This window comes from Scyliorhinus torazame, chromosome 11 (genome assembly GCF_047496885.1).
Source record: "Scyliorhinus torazame isolate Kashiwa2021f chromosome 11, sScyTor2.1, whole genome shotgun sequence".
Lineage (NCBI taxonomy): Eukaryota > Metazoa > Chordata > Chondrichthyes > Carcharhiniformes > Scyliorhinidae > Scyliorhinus > Scyliorhinus torazame.
The window spans coordinates 176,964,812-176,980,989 of record NC_092717.1 but is presented as its reverse complement, the minus strand read 5'-3'; the positions used below and the strand labels follow the sequence as shown (position 1 = coordinate 176,980,989).

The following is a 16,178-nucleotide window of genomic DNA, read 5'->3' as shown; positions in this document are numbered from 1 at the left end:
CAAATTCTTCAAAGACTTTCCACCATCTCCAAGGCACGAGTCAGGAGAATGATGGAATCCTCTACACGTCTGTCCATCACATCTTGATTAGCATCACCACCTTAAACATTCACCCTCTCCATCATCAATGTGAAGTGGTTGCCATGTATATCTTCCAGCAGATGGGCCTCAGCTACTCCCCACCTACAGCACATTTCAAACTTGCAATCTCTACCACCTTGGACAGAGGCAGCAGGCATATGGGAAAATCGCCACCTACAAGATTCCCTCCAAGTCATGCATCATAAGTCAAAATCTTGGAACTCTCAACTTAATACCACTGTGGTCATACCTACCCCGCATGGACTGCAAGTTCAAGAAGGCCTGCTGACCACCACCTCCTCAAAGGTAATAAATGCCCTCGTCAGTGATGCTCACCTCCCTTGAAAAAACAAAAAAGGTGACTGCTGCTATGGTGAACAATTCCCATTCTACATCCACCAACTAGCTCTCCTTCAAAAGTAGTTGTTATCCTTTCTTGAAAATAGGTGGTCTTTGGCCTATCTGGCCTATAATGTCCAATGTCTAACATGTCTTTAATCCAAGTCCTTGCAGCATGATGTGGCTTTCTAACCAAACGCTCATCTTTTTTATGTTTTCTATTCAAATTCCTCCAGTTTGGTTCTATCAAGTCACATCAATGGGGTCACCTGGCTAAACTTGCAAAATAAATTCCTGTATGACATTGGCCTTGATTCAGTGTTGCCTCCTATAATTCTCCCTAGCATTTGGTTACCTTTACTTTAGGCCCACTGAACAACAGATTAATTCCTTCATTAAAAAGTCATAACGTAGACAAAAATTGGAACCTTCTACTTGGAGAAAATGGTCTTCTTAAATTTCACACATCAAATCTAAGTCACTAAACTCCCAGTATTTACTTGGTACCACTGCCATCTAGTGTTACAATCAAACCACACAGCTATTTGGATAGAAGCTTTATTTTTTATCACCTGCACTGCATAGAATATTCACAGCTGTTGAACATCAAAAATGAGACTTAGGATAAATTGATCAAATTGTCAGTCATGGTTCAATTGATAGCACTCTTACTATGGTTGGGAGTTCAAATCCCAATCTGGGACTCGAGCATAAACATAGAGGCTGACACTACAGTGCAGTACTTGAGGGAGTGTTGCACGGTTGGAAGTGCCGTTTTTCAAATGAGCCTCTAGCCAAGGTCCCATCTGCCTTCTCAGGTGAACGCAAAAGAGCTTTTAGCCTACTTTGAAGAGAAGCAGAAGAGTTCTTCCCAGTACGCTGGTCAATATTTATCCCTCAAATCAACATCACAAAAGAATGGTCTGGTCATTATCTGGACATTGTTGTTTGTGGGACTCTGTACCCTGCTGTATTTCCTACATTGCAACAGTGATGGCACTTTGGGACATCCGGTGAACATGAAAAGGCACTAGAGAAATACAAACATTTGTCATGGTTCAAGTCTTTTCTCACAGAATATCTCACAAATCAATCACCTACAGCTGTGCATTCATTCTTGCCCACCACTGATTTCTCCACCCATACATCCTAGTTTCATTTTTAAAACTCTGGATTACTACTTGCTATCCCCTCTTTCTATTGATGCTCAACTTTACAATTGCTATGTTCTAGCTTTGAAGACTCCCTTGCAAAAGGTTTTAAGGTTCTTGAAAACTCTCTTCAACTGTTAGTCACCAAAAGGGAACCTAAACAATTCATTTTGCAAATGTTTCATATTACTGAGCTGCAAACTTGGAGTTTCAGCGGGAGCGGAGTACAGAGGCTGCTGCTGGGTGAGTATTTAAATTTAGAATAACTTACCTTGCAGGAACAGCTCTTGGAGTTTCAGCGGGAGCGGAGTGCAGAGGCTACTGGTGGGTAAGTATTTGGGTTAAAATAACTTACCTGGTCCCGTTTCTGTTCCTCTTTGCTGTTGTAGTTTTTTAAAAAAAGGCGGGAACAGGAAGTTCGACCTGCGGACTTCTGGGAAGGTTTCCCCCCCTCCCCTCACCAATAAAGTCTGGTGGAGAGGAAACCCGAGACACTACACGTGTAGTGTCTCCCACCCGCCCTCCTCCTCTAACCTAATAATAAAACCCATTGGTGTGAGGTAAGTGCCATATTATATATATATTTTTTTGTTGTTGTTTTTTTTGTTTTAAATTTATTAGCCAGATCTTGGTTGAAAGTTAGAGGGATGGCAGGGAAGGGGGTGCTATGTTCCTCCTGCAGGATGTTTGAGGTGAGGGATGCCGTTAGTGTCCCTGCTGATTTTACCTGCAGGAAGTGCAGCCAGCTCCAGCACCTCCAAGACCGAGTTAGGGAACTGGAGCTGGAGTTGGAAGAACTTCGGATCATTCAGGAGGCAGAGGGGGTCATAGATAGCAGCTTCAGGGAATTAGTTACACCAAAGATTGGAGATAGATGGGTGACTGTAAGAGGGACTGGGAAGAAGCAGTCAGTGCAGGGATCCCCTGCGGTCGTTCCCCTGAGAAACAAGTATACCGCTTTGGATACTTGTGGGGGGGCGGGGGGGGGGGGGGGGGGGGGGGGGGGGGACGACTTACCAGGGGTAAGCCATGGGGTACGGGCCTCTGGCACGGAGTCTGTCCCTGTTGCTCAGAAGGGAAGGGGGGAAGAGGAGCAGAGCATTAGTAATTGGGGACTCGATAGTCAGGGGCACAGATAGGAGATTTTGTGGGAGCGAGAGAGACTCACGTTTGGTATGTTGCCTCCCAGGTGCAAGGGTACGTGATGTCTCGGATCGTGTTTTCCGGGTCCTTAAGGGGGAGGAGGAGCAGCCCCAAGTCGTGGTCCACATTGGCACTAACGACATAGGTAGGAAAGGGGACAAGGATGTCAGGCAGGCTTTCAGGGAGCTAGGATGGAAGCTCAGAACTAGAACAAGCAGAGTTGTTATCTCTGGGTTGTTGCCCGTGCCACGTGATAATGAGATGAGGAATAGGGAGAGAGAGCGATTGAACACGTGGCTGCAGGGATGGTGCAGGTGGGAGGGATTCAGATTTCTGGATAACTGGGGCTCTTTCTGGGGAAGGTGGGACCTCTACAGACAGGATGGTCTGCATCTGAACCTGAGGGGCACAAATATCTTGGGGGGAGATTTGTTAGTGCTCTTTGGGGGGGTTTAAACTAATGCAGCAGGGGCATGGGAACCTGGATTGTAGTTTTAGGGTACGGGAGAATGAGAGTATCGAGGTCAGGAGCACAGATTTGACGGCGCAGGAGGGGGCCAGTGTTCAGGTAGGTGGTTTGAAGTGTGTCTATTTCAATGCCAGGAGTATACGAAATAAGGTAGGGGAACTGGCAGCATGGGTTGGTACCTGGGACTTCGATGTTGTGGCCATTTCGGAGACATGGATAGAGCAGGGACAGGAATGGATGTTGCAGGTTCCGGGGTTTAGGTGTTTTGGTAAGTTCAGAGAAGGAGGGAGGGGGAGGTGTGGCGCTGCTAGTCAAGAGCAGTATTACGGTGGCGGAGAGGATGCTAGATGGGGACTCATCTTCCGAGGTAGTATGGGCTGAGGTTAGAAACAGGAAAGGAGAGGTCACCCTGTTGGGAGTTTTCTATAGGCCTCCAAATAGTTCTAGGATGTAGAGGAAAGGATGGCGAGGATGATCCTGGATAAGAGCGAAAGTAACAGGGTAGTTATTATGGGAGACTTTAACTTTCCAAATATTGACTGGAAAAGATATAGTTCGAGTACATTAGATGGGTTGTTTTTTGTACAATGTGTGCAGGAGGGTTTCCTGACACAATATGTTGACAGGCCAACAAGAGGCGAGGCCACGTTGGATTTGGTTTGGGTAATGAACCAGGCCAGGTGTTGGATTTGGAGGTAGGAGAGCACTTTGGGGACAGTGACCACAATTCGGTGACGTTTACGTTAGTGATGGAAAGGGATAAGTATACACCGCAGGGCAAGAGTTATAGCTGGGGGAAGGGCAATTATGATGCCATTAGACGTGACTTGGGGGGGATAGGTTGGAGACATAGGCTGCAAGTGTTGGGCACGCTGGATAAGTGGAGCTTGTTCAAGGAACAGCTACTGCGTGTTCTTGATAAGTACGTACCGGTCAGGCAGTGAGGAAGGCATAGAGTGAGGGAACCGTGGTTTACCAAAGAAGTGGAATCTCTTGTTAAGAGGAAGAAGGAGGCCTATGTGAAGATGTGGTGTGAAGTTTCAGTTGGGGCGATGGATAGTTACAAGGTAGCGAGGAAGGACCTAAAGAGAGAGCTAAGACGGGCAAGGAGGGGACATGAGAAGTATTTGGCAGGTAGGATCAAGGAAAACCCAAAAGCTTTCTATAGGTATGTCAGGAATAAGCGAATGACTAGGGTAAGAGTAGGACCAGTCAAGGACAGGGATGGGAAGTTGTGTGTGCAGTCTGAAGAGATAGGCGAGATACTAAATGAATATTTTTCGTCAGTATTCACTCAGGAAAAAGATAATGTTGTGGAGGAGAATGCTGAGACCCAGGATATTAGAATAGATGGCATTGAGATACGTAGGGAAGAGGTGTTGGCAATTCTGGACAGGCTGAAAATAGATAAGTCCCCGGGGCCTGATGGGATTTGTCCTAGGATTCTCTGGGAGGCCAGGGAAGAGATTGCTGGGTCGTTGGCTTTGATTTTTATGTCATCATAGATCATAGAATTTACAGTGCAGAAGGAGGCCATTCGGCCCATCGAGTCTGCACCGGCTCTTGGAAAGAGCACCCTACCCAAGCCCACACCTCCACCCTATCCCCATAACCCAGTAACCCCACCCAACACTAAGGGCAATTTTGGACACTAAGGACAATTTATCATGGCCAATCCACCTAACCTGTACATCTTTGGACTGTGGGAGGAAACCGGAGCACCCGGAGGAAACCCACGCACACACGGGGAGAACGTGCAGACTCCGCACAGACAGTGACCCAAGCCGGGAATCGAACCTGGGACCCTGGAGCTGTGAAGCAATTGTGCTAACCACAATGCTACCATTGGCTACAGGAATAGTGCCAGAGGACTGGAGGATAGCAAATGTGGTCCCTTTGTTCAAAAAGGGGAGCAGAAACAACCCCGGCAACTATAGACCGGTGAGCCTCACGTCTGTAGTGGGTAAAGTCTTGAAGGGGGTTATAAGAGACAAGATTTATAATCATCTAGATAGGAATAATATGATCAGGGATAGTCAGCATGGCTTTGTGAAGGGTAGGTCATGCCTCACAAACCTTATCGAGTTCTTTGAGAAGGTGACTGAACAGGTAGACGAGGGTAGAGCAGTTGATGTGGTGTGTATCGATTTCAGTAAAGCGTTTGATAAGGTTCCCCACGGTAGGCTATTGCAGAAAATACGGAGGCTGGGGATTGAGGGTGATTTAGAGATGTGGATCAGAAATTGGCTAGCTGAAAGAAGATAGAGGGTGGTGGTTGATGGGAAATGTTCAGAATGGAGTTCAGTTACAAGTGGCGTACCACAAGGATCTGTTCTGGGCCGTTGCTGTTTGTCATTTTTATCAATGACCTAGAGGAAGGCGCAGAAGGGTGGGTGAGTAAATTTGCAGACGACACTAAAGTCGGTGGTGTTGTCGACAGTGTGGAAGGATGTAGCAGGTTACAGAGGGACATAGATAAGCTGCAGAGCTGGGCTGAGAGGTGGCAAATGGAGTTTAATGTAGAGAAGTGTGAGGTGATTCACTTTGGAAGGAATAACAGGAATGTGGAATTTGGCTAATGGTAAAGTTCTTGGAAGTGTGGATGAGCAGAGGGATCTAGGTGTCCATGTACATAGATCCCTGAAAGTTGCCACCCAGGTTGATCGGGTTGTGAAGAAGGCCTATGGAGTGTTGGCCTTTATTGGTAGAGGGATTGAGTTCCGGAGTCATGAGGTCATGTTGCAGCTGTACAAAACTCTGGTACGGCCGCATTTGGAGTATTGCGTACAGTTCTGGTCACCACATTATAGGAAGGACGTGGAAGCTTTGGAACGGGTGCAGAGGAGATTTACCAGGATGTTGCCTGGTATGGAGGGAAAATCTTATGAGGAAAGGCTGATGGACTTGAGGTTGTTTTCGTTGGAGAGAAGAAGGTTAAGAGGAGACTTAATAGAGGCATACAAAATGATCAGGGGGTTAGATAGGGTGGACAGTGAGAGCCTTCTCCCGCGGATGGAAATGGCTGGCACGAGGGGACATAGCTTTAAACTGAGGGGTAATAGATATAGGACAGAGGTCAGAGGTAGATTCTTTACGCAAAGAGTGGTGAGGCCGTGGAATGCCCTACCTGCAACAATAGTGAACTCGCCAACATTGAGGGCATTTAAAAGTTTATTGGATAAGCATATGGATGATAATGGCATAGTGTACGTTAGATGGCTTTTGTTTCGGTGCAACATCGTGGGCCGAAGGGCCTGTACTGCGCTGTATCATTCTATGTTCTATGTTCTAAACATGTCATTTTAAAAAAAATTTAACTACTTACATTCCAAAAGTAAACCACAGGTAAAGCACATCAGTTAAGTTCAGTACAAGGCATTATTCTCATTTCCAATATAATAAAAATGACATCACAACTTTAACTAGACTTTACTAATTAGTATACACAGTTTTTAAGGACACAATGTATACCTCATTATCCTTAGCAATTTAATATGACAACTTTAAAGACTATCTCCCAGTAATATCAACGCAGTTAATCACACATACTTCGCATTTGACAATGCAGTGGTTAAAAGAAACTGAATGGCGTGAGAGAAAGTCCAGTGCGTCTCAGTCCACAATTAAGAATATCGAAGTCTATGATCATTTTCCCCCTCAAACTCATCTTCAAATATTTTTCCATCGTTTCATAGAAATCCACGATTTCACTACTCAGAAAAAAGATTAATTGCAGACCAGAATGTTTGAACAAGGTGCCTATGACATCTTGACTTCCAAAGCTAGATATTTTGTGGCAAGACGTTACTGAAATTAGTTTGGCCAATTTACACCAACTCAGTTAAGGCACAAAGCAAAAACAGTAAAGACTTCTCTTCTATTCTTCTGATCTATTCTTCCAAGTCCTGCCAAAAATCCAAACATTCACCAATCATGCAAAAGCCCACCATCAATTTCATGCATATCCAGTCCAGGTGTGGGATAGTCAAATGGAAAATTAAATTGCCTATACCTCAACTACAAAACAATCTGTATCAACAATGTCAATTTTCAAAATGTAGCTTCTACAAGATGGCCTTGCCAGTAATAAAATCTGTCAAATAGGGTGTAATGTTTAGCAATTACATCAAGGTGACATAAACAGTCAAAAACAGCTTCTTCAGGACTTCCGGTGGCAGCCATGAGGGAGTAGGTCGCACATTTGGTGGCTCCCGTTTCGGTCGGACTTGTGCACCTAACGTTTTTGCGCTTTTGAGCGCGGAACTGGAAAGCAATAGTACTCAGGCACAGGACCCATACAGAATTGTATGGACCCAAGTAGCCGGAGGGACCGTAAACAGCAGAAGTGGTCGAGTAAGGGCACAGTGGAGGCTGTGAGAGGGACCAGCATGGCTGTTCAGAGCAAGGTGCCGACAGCCCAGCCCATAATGGAGCAGCTGCTGCAGACTATGCAGGAGGGCTTTTTGGCTCTGAAGCGTGACAACCTGGAGCTGCTACAGAAGTCGATTGACCAGATGGAAAAAAGGCTGGATGATCAGACTGAGAAGCTCCAGCAGTTGGAGAAGTCAGTGGAGGAGCAGGCTGACTTTCAAACGGTGGCGGATGTGGAGATTCGGAGGTTGAGGGACCAGCAAAAGTGCTTCTGGAAAGGCTGGAGGACTTGGACAACAGATCTCGCCGGCAGAACGTGAGTATCGTGGGCGTCCCGGAGGGGGCAGAGGGGCTGAACGCTGCCGCGTATGTGGAGGGTGAGTTTCAGAAGTTGCTGGGGAACGAGGTGTTTCCCCCGCCCGCCAGTGGTGGACAGGGCACACAGAGTGCAGAGGATGCAGCCGCGATGAGGGGGGTCCCCCACGAGCGATGGTGGTACGCTTTCACAGGTACCTGGACAAGGAACGGGTGCTACAATGGACAAAGAGCACACAAAGCTGCACTTTGGACAATACCACCCTGCGTGTTTACCAAGATTTGAGCGCTGAGGTGGCCAGGAGGAGAGGAGGCTACAGGCAGGTGAAGGAGATATTGTACAAAAACAAGGTGAAATTCGGGCTGCCTTTTCGGCGCGACTGTGGGTTACGTATGAGGGTCAGCACTACCATTTCGAGGAACCCGAAGAGGCGATGGACTTCGTTAAGAAGCAAGGCCTGGCCCTGAGTTGAGGGCATTTGGGCTCATGTTAGAACATTTTAAGTAAATGTGGTGTTTCTCCCGTTTTGAAAATTGCCTGTATGTTTGGGTCCGTTTTGGTCTTTCTTTTTTCGACCTTTTTAGGGGGTTGGAAGGGGGTAGGGATGTGTTTTGTTTTGCGTGGTTTACCTGAATGTTTATTTTTGGGCTCTTTGATTAGTTGGAGTTTGGCTGGGGGGAAAATAATAAAGAAAACAGTTAAAAGGGTTGGGTTAAGATGGATGCTTCAGGCTTTGTGCAATCTATTTCTGTGTCTGTATGGGAAGGACTGAAGAGTGCCTGTTAGTTTTTATCTCTTTTTTCTTCTTGTTTAACTTGAATTGTGCTATTGTGGGGGTTGTTTATGACTTGTATAGAGTGTTTGCTTAAGTAGGGCTGATCTGGGGAAGTGGAATGGATGGGTCGGGGGAGGGGTGACTGGGAACAATGTGTGGGAGACACGCTGGCGCCGAGGCTGGGAGCCCCAGGCTAGCTGAGTGGGTCTAGTCAACGGGAGCCGAGGTGGGGGTTGTGCATACAGTTAGATTAGAGCAGGGGTTAGGTGATAGGATGGTGTTGCTAGGGGGGTGGGGGAGGGGGTGGTTCTGCTGACGGGGATGGAAACTGGGCATGGCAACAGTGAGGAGGTCATGGGTGGAGCCGGTCAGGAGGTGGGCCAGATGAAACGTGACACATGGCTGGGGGGCTGGCCAAGGAAAGGGGATGGCTGATTGACAAAGGGGGGGGGGGGGGGTGCAAAATGCCCCCCAACCAGGCTGATCACCTGGAATGTTAGAGGGTTAAACGGGCCAGTGAAAAGGGCGCGTGTGTTTGCACATCTGCGGGTTCTGAAGGCGGACATAGTCATGCTGCAGGAGACGTACCTGAAAGTGGCAGACCAGGTTAGGTTAAGGAAGGGCTGCGTCAGTCAGGTCTTTCATTCGGGGCTTGATTCTAAGACGAGGGGGGTTGCGATCCTGATTAATAAAAGGGTACAATTTGAGGCGGGGGGCACAGTCGTGAATGGGGGTGGGAGGTTCGTTATGGTGAGGGGTAAGCTCGAAGGGGCGAGAGTAGTCCTGGTCAGTGTGTATGCCCCTAATTGGGACGATGTGGATATTATTAGGAGGTTGCTAGGGAAGATCCCCGACTTGGACTCGCGTGAGCTGATCATGGGCGGGGACTTTAATACAGTCCTGGACCCGAGCCTGGACCGGTCATGTTCAAGAACGGGCAGGTTGCCAGCGATGGCAAAGGAACTGAGAGGGTTCATGGAGCAAACGAGGGGAGCAGATCCGTGGAGATTTAGCCGGCTGACGGCGAGGGAGTTCTCGTACTACTCCCACGTCCACAAGGTGTACTCCCAAATTGACTACTTTGTTGTGAGTAGGGATTGGCAATTGCCATATCGGACCATGCTCCGCACTAGGTAGACCTGCAGTTGTGCAAGGACAGCTTTCAGTGCCCACCATGGAGGCTGGAAGTTCGATTACTCGCGGACGAGGTGGTGTGTGAGAAGCTGAGGAAATGTATGCAGAATTACCTGCAGGTGAACGATACTGGAGAAGTGCCCCCCCAACCAGGCTGATCACCTGGAATGTTAGAGGGTTAAACGGGCCAGTGAAAAGGGCGCGTGTGTTTGTGCATCAATATATAAGACAAAAAAGAGTGGCTAAGGTAAATATTGGTCCTTTGGAAGATGAGAAGGGAGATTTAATAATAGGAGATGGGGAAATGGCTGAGGAGCTGAACAGGTTTTTTGGGTCAGTCTTCACAGTGGAGGACACAAAGAACATGCCAGTGACTGATGGAAATAAAGATATGATAGGAGAGGACCTTGAGATGATTGTAATCACTAAGGAGGCAGTATTGGGCAAGCTAATGGGGCTAAAGGTAGACAAGTCTCCTGGCCCTGATGGGATGCATCCCAGAGTGTAAAAAGAGATGGCTAGGGAAATTGTAAACGCACTAGTGATAATTTATCAAAATTCACTAGACTCTGGGGTGGTCCCAGAGGATTGGAAAGTAGCAAACGTGACACCACTGTTTAAAAAAGGTCGGCAGAAAGCGGGTAATTATAGGCCGGTAAGCTTAACTTCGGTTGTAGGGAAAATGCTGGAATCTATCATTAAGGAGGAAATAGTGGGGCACCTGGAGGGAAATTGTCCCATTGGGCAGACGCAGCATGGGTCATGACTGACTAATTTGGTAGAATTTTTTGAGGACGTTACCAGTGCAGTAGATAACGGGGAGCCAATGGATGTGGTATATCTGGATTTCCAGAAAGCTTTTGACAAGGTGCCACACAAAAGGTTGCTGCATAAACTAAAGATGCATGGCATTGAGGGTAAAGTGGTAGCATGGGTAGAGGATTGGTTAACTAACAGAAAGCAGAGAGTGGGGATAAATGGGTGTTTCTCTGGTTGGCAACCTGTAACTAGTGGGGTCCCTCAAGGATCAGTGTTGGGCCCGCAGTTGTTCTCAATTTACATAGACGATTTGGAGTTGGGGACCAAATGCAATGTGTCAAAGTTTGCAGACGACACTAAGATGAGTGGTAAAGCAAAAAGTGCAGAGGATACCGGAAGTCTGCAGAAGGATTTGGATAGGTTAGGTGAATGGGCTAGGGTCTGGCAGATGGAATTCAATGTTGCCAAGTGTGAGGCTATCCATTTTGGGAGGGATAACAGCAGAATGGATTATTATTTAAACGGTAAGATGTTAAAACATGCTGCTGTGCAGAGGGACCTGGGTGTGCTGGTGCATGAGTCGCAAAAAGTTGGTATGCAGGTGCAACAGGTGATTAAGAAGGCTAATCGAGTTTTGTCTTTCATTGCTAGAGCGATGGAGTTCAAGACTAGTGAGGTTATGCTGCAATTATATAGGGTGTTGGTGAGGCCGCATCTGGAGTAGTGTGTTCAGTTTTGGTCTCCTTACCTGAGAAAGGACATATTGGCACTGGAAGGAGTGCAGAGGAGATTCACTAGGTTGATCCCAGAGTTGAGGGGATTAGATTATGACGAGAGGTTGAGTAGACTGGGACTGTACTCATTGGAGTTTAGAAGGATGCGGGGGGGATCTTATTGAGACATAAAAAATTATGAAGGGAATAGATAGGATAGATGCAGGCAGGTTGTTTCCACTGGTCGGGGAAAGCAGAACTAGGGGGCATAGCCTCAAAATAAGGGGAGGTAGATTTAGGACGGAGCGTAGGAGGAACTTCTTCACCCAAAGGGTTGTGAATCTCTGGAATTCCTTGCCCAGTGAAGCAGTTGAGGCTCCTTCTTTAAACATTTTTAAGAAAAAGATAGATACCTTTCTAAAGAATAACGGGATTCGGGGATATGGTGTACGGGCCGGAGAGTGGAGCTGAGTCCACAAAGATCAGCCATGATCTCATTAAATGGCGGAGCAGGCTCGAGGGGCCAGATGGCCTACTCCTGTTCCTAGTTCTTATGTTCTTATGTAAGTCTCGGCAGCGGTGCTCTGGGAGGCACTGAAGGCAGTGGTGAGAGGGGAGCTGATTTCAATCCGGGCGTACAGGGAGAGGACAGGGCAGAGGCGGACCGACTGATTCAGGAAATTCTACAGACGGACAGGAGTTACGCGGAATCCCCGAGGCCAGAGTTACTCAGGAGACGACAGAGGCTGCAGGCCGAATTTGGGGCGCTGACTACAGGCAAGACTGTAGAGCAGCTTAGAAAGGTAAAAGACGCGATTTATGAGCATGGGGAGAAGGCTAGTAGAATGCTTATGCAACAACGAAGAAAGAGGGAAGCGGCGAGGGCAATAGGGTGGGTAGTGGATGGGGAGGATAATCTAATGGGTGGCCCGGCAGGGCTGAACAAGGTCTTTAGGGACTTTTATAGGAAGCTGTACACTTCGGAACCCCACCGGGGGACGGGGGGACGGGGGGGGGGGCGGGGATGAGGAGATTCCTGGACGGACTGACCTTCCCGAGAGTGGGGAGGGGGTTGGTGGACGGATTGGGGGCCCTGGTCAGGATCGAAGAGGTATTGGGGGGGGCCTGAAGGTCATGCAGTCGGGTAAAGCCCCGGGGCCGGACGGGTATCCGGTGGAGTTTTACAAAAGAATTGCCGGGATAGTGGGGCCGGTGCTGGTCAGGGTCTTTAACGAGGCAAGAGACAGAGGGAGTTTACCCCCGACGATGTCGCAGGCCACCATCTCGCTTATTCTGAAACGGGATAAAGACCTGGAGGTTTGTGGGTCATACAGGCCGATCTCTTTGATCAACGTAGATGCCAAGTTACTGGCTAAGGTTTTGGCGACCAGAATTGAGAACTGTGTACCGGATATAATTGTGGAGGACCAAACCGGGTTTGTAAAGGGGAGGCAGCTGGTGGCCAACATAAGAAGGCTGCTCAACGTGATTATGATGCCCCCGGAGAGTAGGGAGGAAGAGATAGTGTAGCCATGTGTAGCCACCTGAGTTGGCCAACTCCCGATGTAAAATGGAGAACAGCAAAGGCTGCAGGGAAATTCAGCCAACACAGGCAGAAACCAGCAGGTGCAATGTGTATTAAACTCTGCAAAAGCCCAGACAGCATTGATACAAGCAGCCATCTGCATAATAATTAGCATCCATCTACATACTGATGAGCGATCCCCGGGAACAATCGCAACATTTGGGACAAAGTTAAGCCAGACTCCCCGGCGCCAGCAGGAGCCAACACAAAAGAGGTTAACGAACACCTCAAGACCGCCCATCGATCAGGGAACCGCTCCAGTATTGGAGAAATCAAACCAAGCGATTGGAACAAAGTCCAATCACCTGGAACCAGGTACAGGGTCCGCCCCGAAAGGCGGGAAGCCCCTGGGCACTATAAAGTTAAGCCCCCAAGTTCAAATCGTTCTTCTTGACAGGGTCACTCAGCAACGCGAACCAACCCTTGAGAGTGAACTGTCCAAGCTGCTGCATCACTGAAGTAAGTCTCAAGTCGACGCTCGCTACGAGATAGGCGCTCCTAGCTACCAGTCCATACCGGCTTTGAATCCCGCAGTTTCAGAATCCGAACGAAAGGCCATTTTTGTTCCCCTGACCTGGTGGGCCAGTCCGAAGCTAAGTATAGGCCTGTTAGTTGTAGAAGTAGCTTAGAAGTAGAATTTATGCATGAGTAGCGATTTACTGTGTATAATAAATGTGCTTGGATTTGAATCTTACTAACTGGTGTGTTGAGTTATTGATCATTACTTGAACTTGAACCTCGTGGTGGTATCATAAAGATACTTGGCGACTCGAGAGCAATGGTTATAAAACAGATCCAATTGAACCAACCAAAAGTTAGCAACATATTACTGCCGACATTCTGACGGGACCCGAACTAGAAGTGGCTTAACCACTCTGGGAGAACCCAAAAATTTGAATTAGAGATCCAATTGGGAACAGAAAACCACAAGTGTTCAAGCAGTTCTGATCAATCCTCATAATTCGGAAGTGTGTGTATGCATGCGTAACTAACAGGGCTATAAGGTAAACTGATAGATATTTTTGTTGCGACAAAACTGTCGGGAGTTTGTATCTCGGAAATTAGCGAAAGCCGTACCGTATTTACAGCACCCCCTTAGTTCCCCTGTTCGAAATTTAAAAGCATCATCCAGACAAGAATGATGGCAATGCAGGCAATGCAGTGCCTCATGAACCCAGAGGAATTTGCGGTCGCAGCGACCAGCAGCAGTAGAGTAGGACAGTGTCCCATATGGGAGGAAGAAATCAGGAAGTACCTCAAAGGGAAAGGATGGCCCCTTTGGAGCGAATTCTGTAGCAATGAGGAAACAGGTCCCAGGAGTATAGGACATACTTGGTGGGAGAACCTGAGCGAGATCCACAGGAAGAGCCTAGGGAAAGCTCGCAAGCCGATGGCAATCGTGTCCTGCTTGGTACAATTGCGAGGTACAGAGGAGGTCGTTAGGACGCTCTGGAAAGAGATAGAAGGCATACATCGAATGAGTACGGTTGATGTAAGTGAGGTAGAAAGAGAGAACTTAGAGTTAAGGAGGAAGTTGGCAGCAAAAGACGGAGAGGTGGATGATGCCAAGTGGGCACACCAGTCTTGTCTGGCGCACCTAAACAGCTTCCAGTCCCAGTATGAAAAGGCCTATCACGACACGCAACGTGCAGTCCTGGTACGTGAAGAAACCGAGAAGCAGGTAGAAGCATTGCAGAGGCAGTGTAGTGACCTGAAGGCAGCGTTAAGAGCACTCCATGCTGCCACCACGGAGCAAAGACAAAGCTCATTAGACCACACAAAGTGCCGGAAGCAGATTGCAGAGCTGCAATCGCTGCTTTCAGTCCAAAAAGGATTCCAGGAAATCTTTGGAGCAAAATTAGATGAGGAAGACGGCCCTGATTGGGAAGAGTTAAATGAGACAGCGCAGAGATATGTTCAGGGAACATGTGCGCAGGGAAAGCCCCAAAAGAGGAAAGCGCCCCAACCCCCCACAGAGCAGATAGTTCAGGCTCCAATGAACCCAGTCACCACCCACCGCACAGCCACAACGGCCGATACGGAATTTCTGTACACCACCCCCTTAACAGTGACCCAATTACGGGACGCATGCGAGAAAATCACACCTTTCTCCCCACCTCAGACCCCCACCACTTCTTTGCCAGAGTAAAGCAGCAGGCGACCATGTACGACCTGGATGAGCGAGAGCATGTAACGCCCACAATTTTAAGTCTAGACCCTTTAGTCGTAGCAGCCCTTCCCGACCCACAGAATGTAGGAGGAGGCACCCTTGCAGAAATGCATACTGCGGTCCTAGACGCGATCGGGTATAACCGGGGTGACCCCGTAGATGGCCTCAATAAATGCAGGCAAAAGAAAACCGAGCATCCCACAGCGTTTGCTGGACGCCTGTGGATCCACTTTGCAGCAGTTTTTGGAGACTTAGACCGCGCCCATTTGTCCCCAGACAACATGGCCAAATGGACCCGCACCCTTATCTCCCATGCCACAGAAACAGGACAAAAAGCTTGCGCCAATTATGATCCCTCAGAGGAGGCTCAGAATGAGAAATGGGTAGTAAAAAGATTGTCCCGTGCCTGGGAGCAGTCTGTACAAAACAAACCCGCAGTTAAAAATCCCGAAGAAAAGCAGGCCGACGCAGACATACAAGCAGTTAAAACACACCAGAACCCCGCATGGGTAAATGAAGGAAAGAACAGCCCCCCACCCAAGTCACAGGCGTGTTACAACTGTGGACAGTTGGGACACTTTGCAAGGGAATGCAATGCCCCACAAAAGCCACAGAGAGCCCAGTAGACGGGCACTCTATGTAAGAATACGACAGAGCCCATACATAGTGTGAGCACCCGTTCAGATCAGACGGACCTGAACGGAACGGACTAATGGTGTTCCGGCTCCCCCAGTTGGGTCTGCGATACCCTTTGGGATAGGTCCGGACAACCGGTAGTTGCAGCGAAAATACGGGGACAGCCCATCGAGTTTCTCTGGGACACAGGAGGGTCCTGCACCACAATAAATTCTTCCACCATATTCCAAAAGGACACGTGGCCCACTACAGCTACCATCACCCTCAGCGGCTTTACAGGCCACTCACAGCAGGGACACATCACAGCCCCTGTATCCATTCAAATCGGCAACATCGCCACCAAGCACCCCGTAGTTTTAGTTGACCTGCCCCACACAGCAGAACACATTCTGGGAATAGACTTCATGAACTCCCACCACCTTTCATTTGATCCAGTCAACCAATGTGTCTGGAAAATGGCAAAGTCTGCAAGAGCCCCCGCAACGCTCACAATAGGGGAATACGCCAACATAATTAGCGCAGTAGGCGAATTTTGG

The 16,178-nt window shown here is 48.2% G+C and overlaps 1 protein-coding gene across 3 annotated transcripts in view; it reads right to left on the bottom strand.

Moving 5' to 3' along the window:
- Positions 1-16,178, bottom strand: part of ndufaf6 (NADH:ubiquinone oxidoreductase complex assembly factor 6) — a 95,727-nt gene that overhangs the window by 15,063 nt on the left and 64,486 nt on the right. The gene's annotated exons all lie outside the window — the stretch shown is intronic.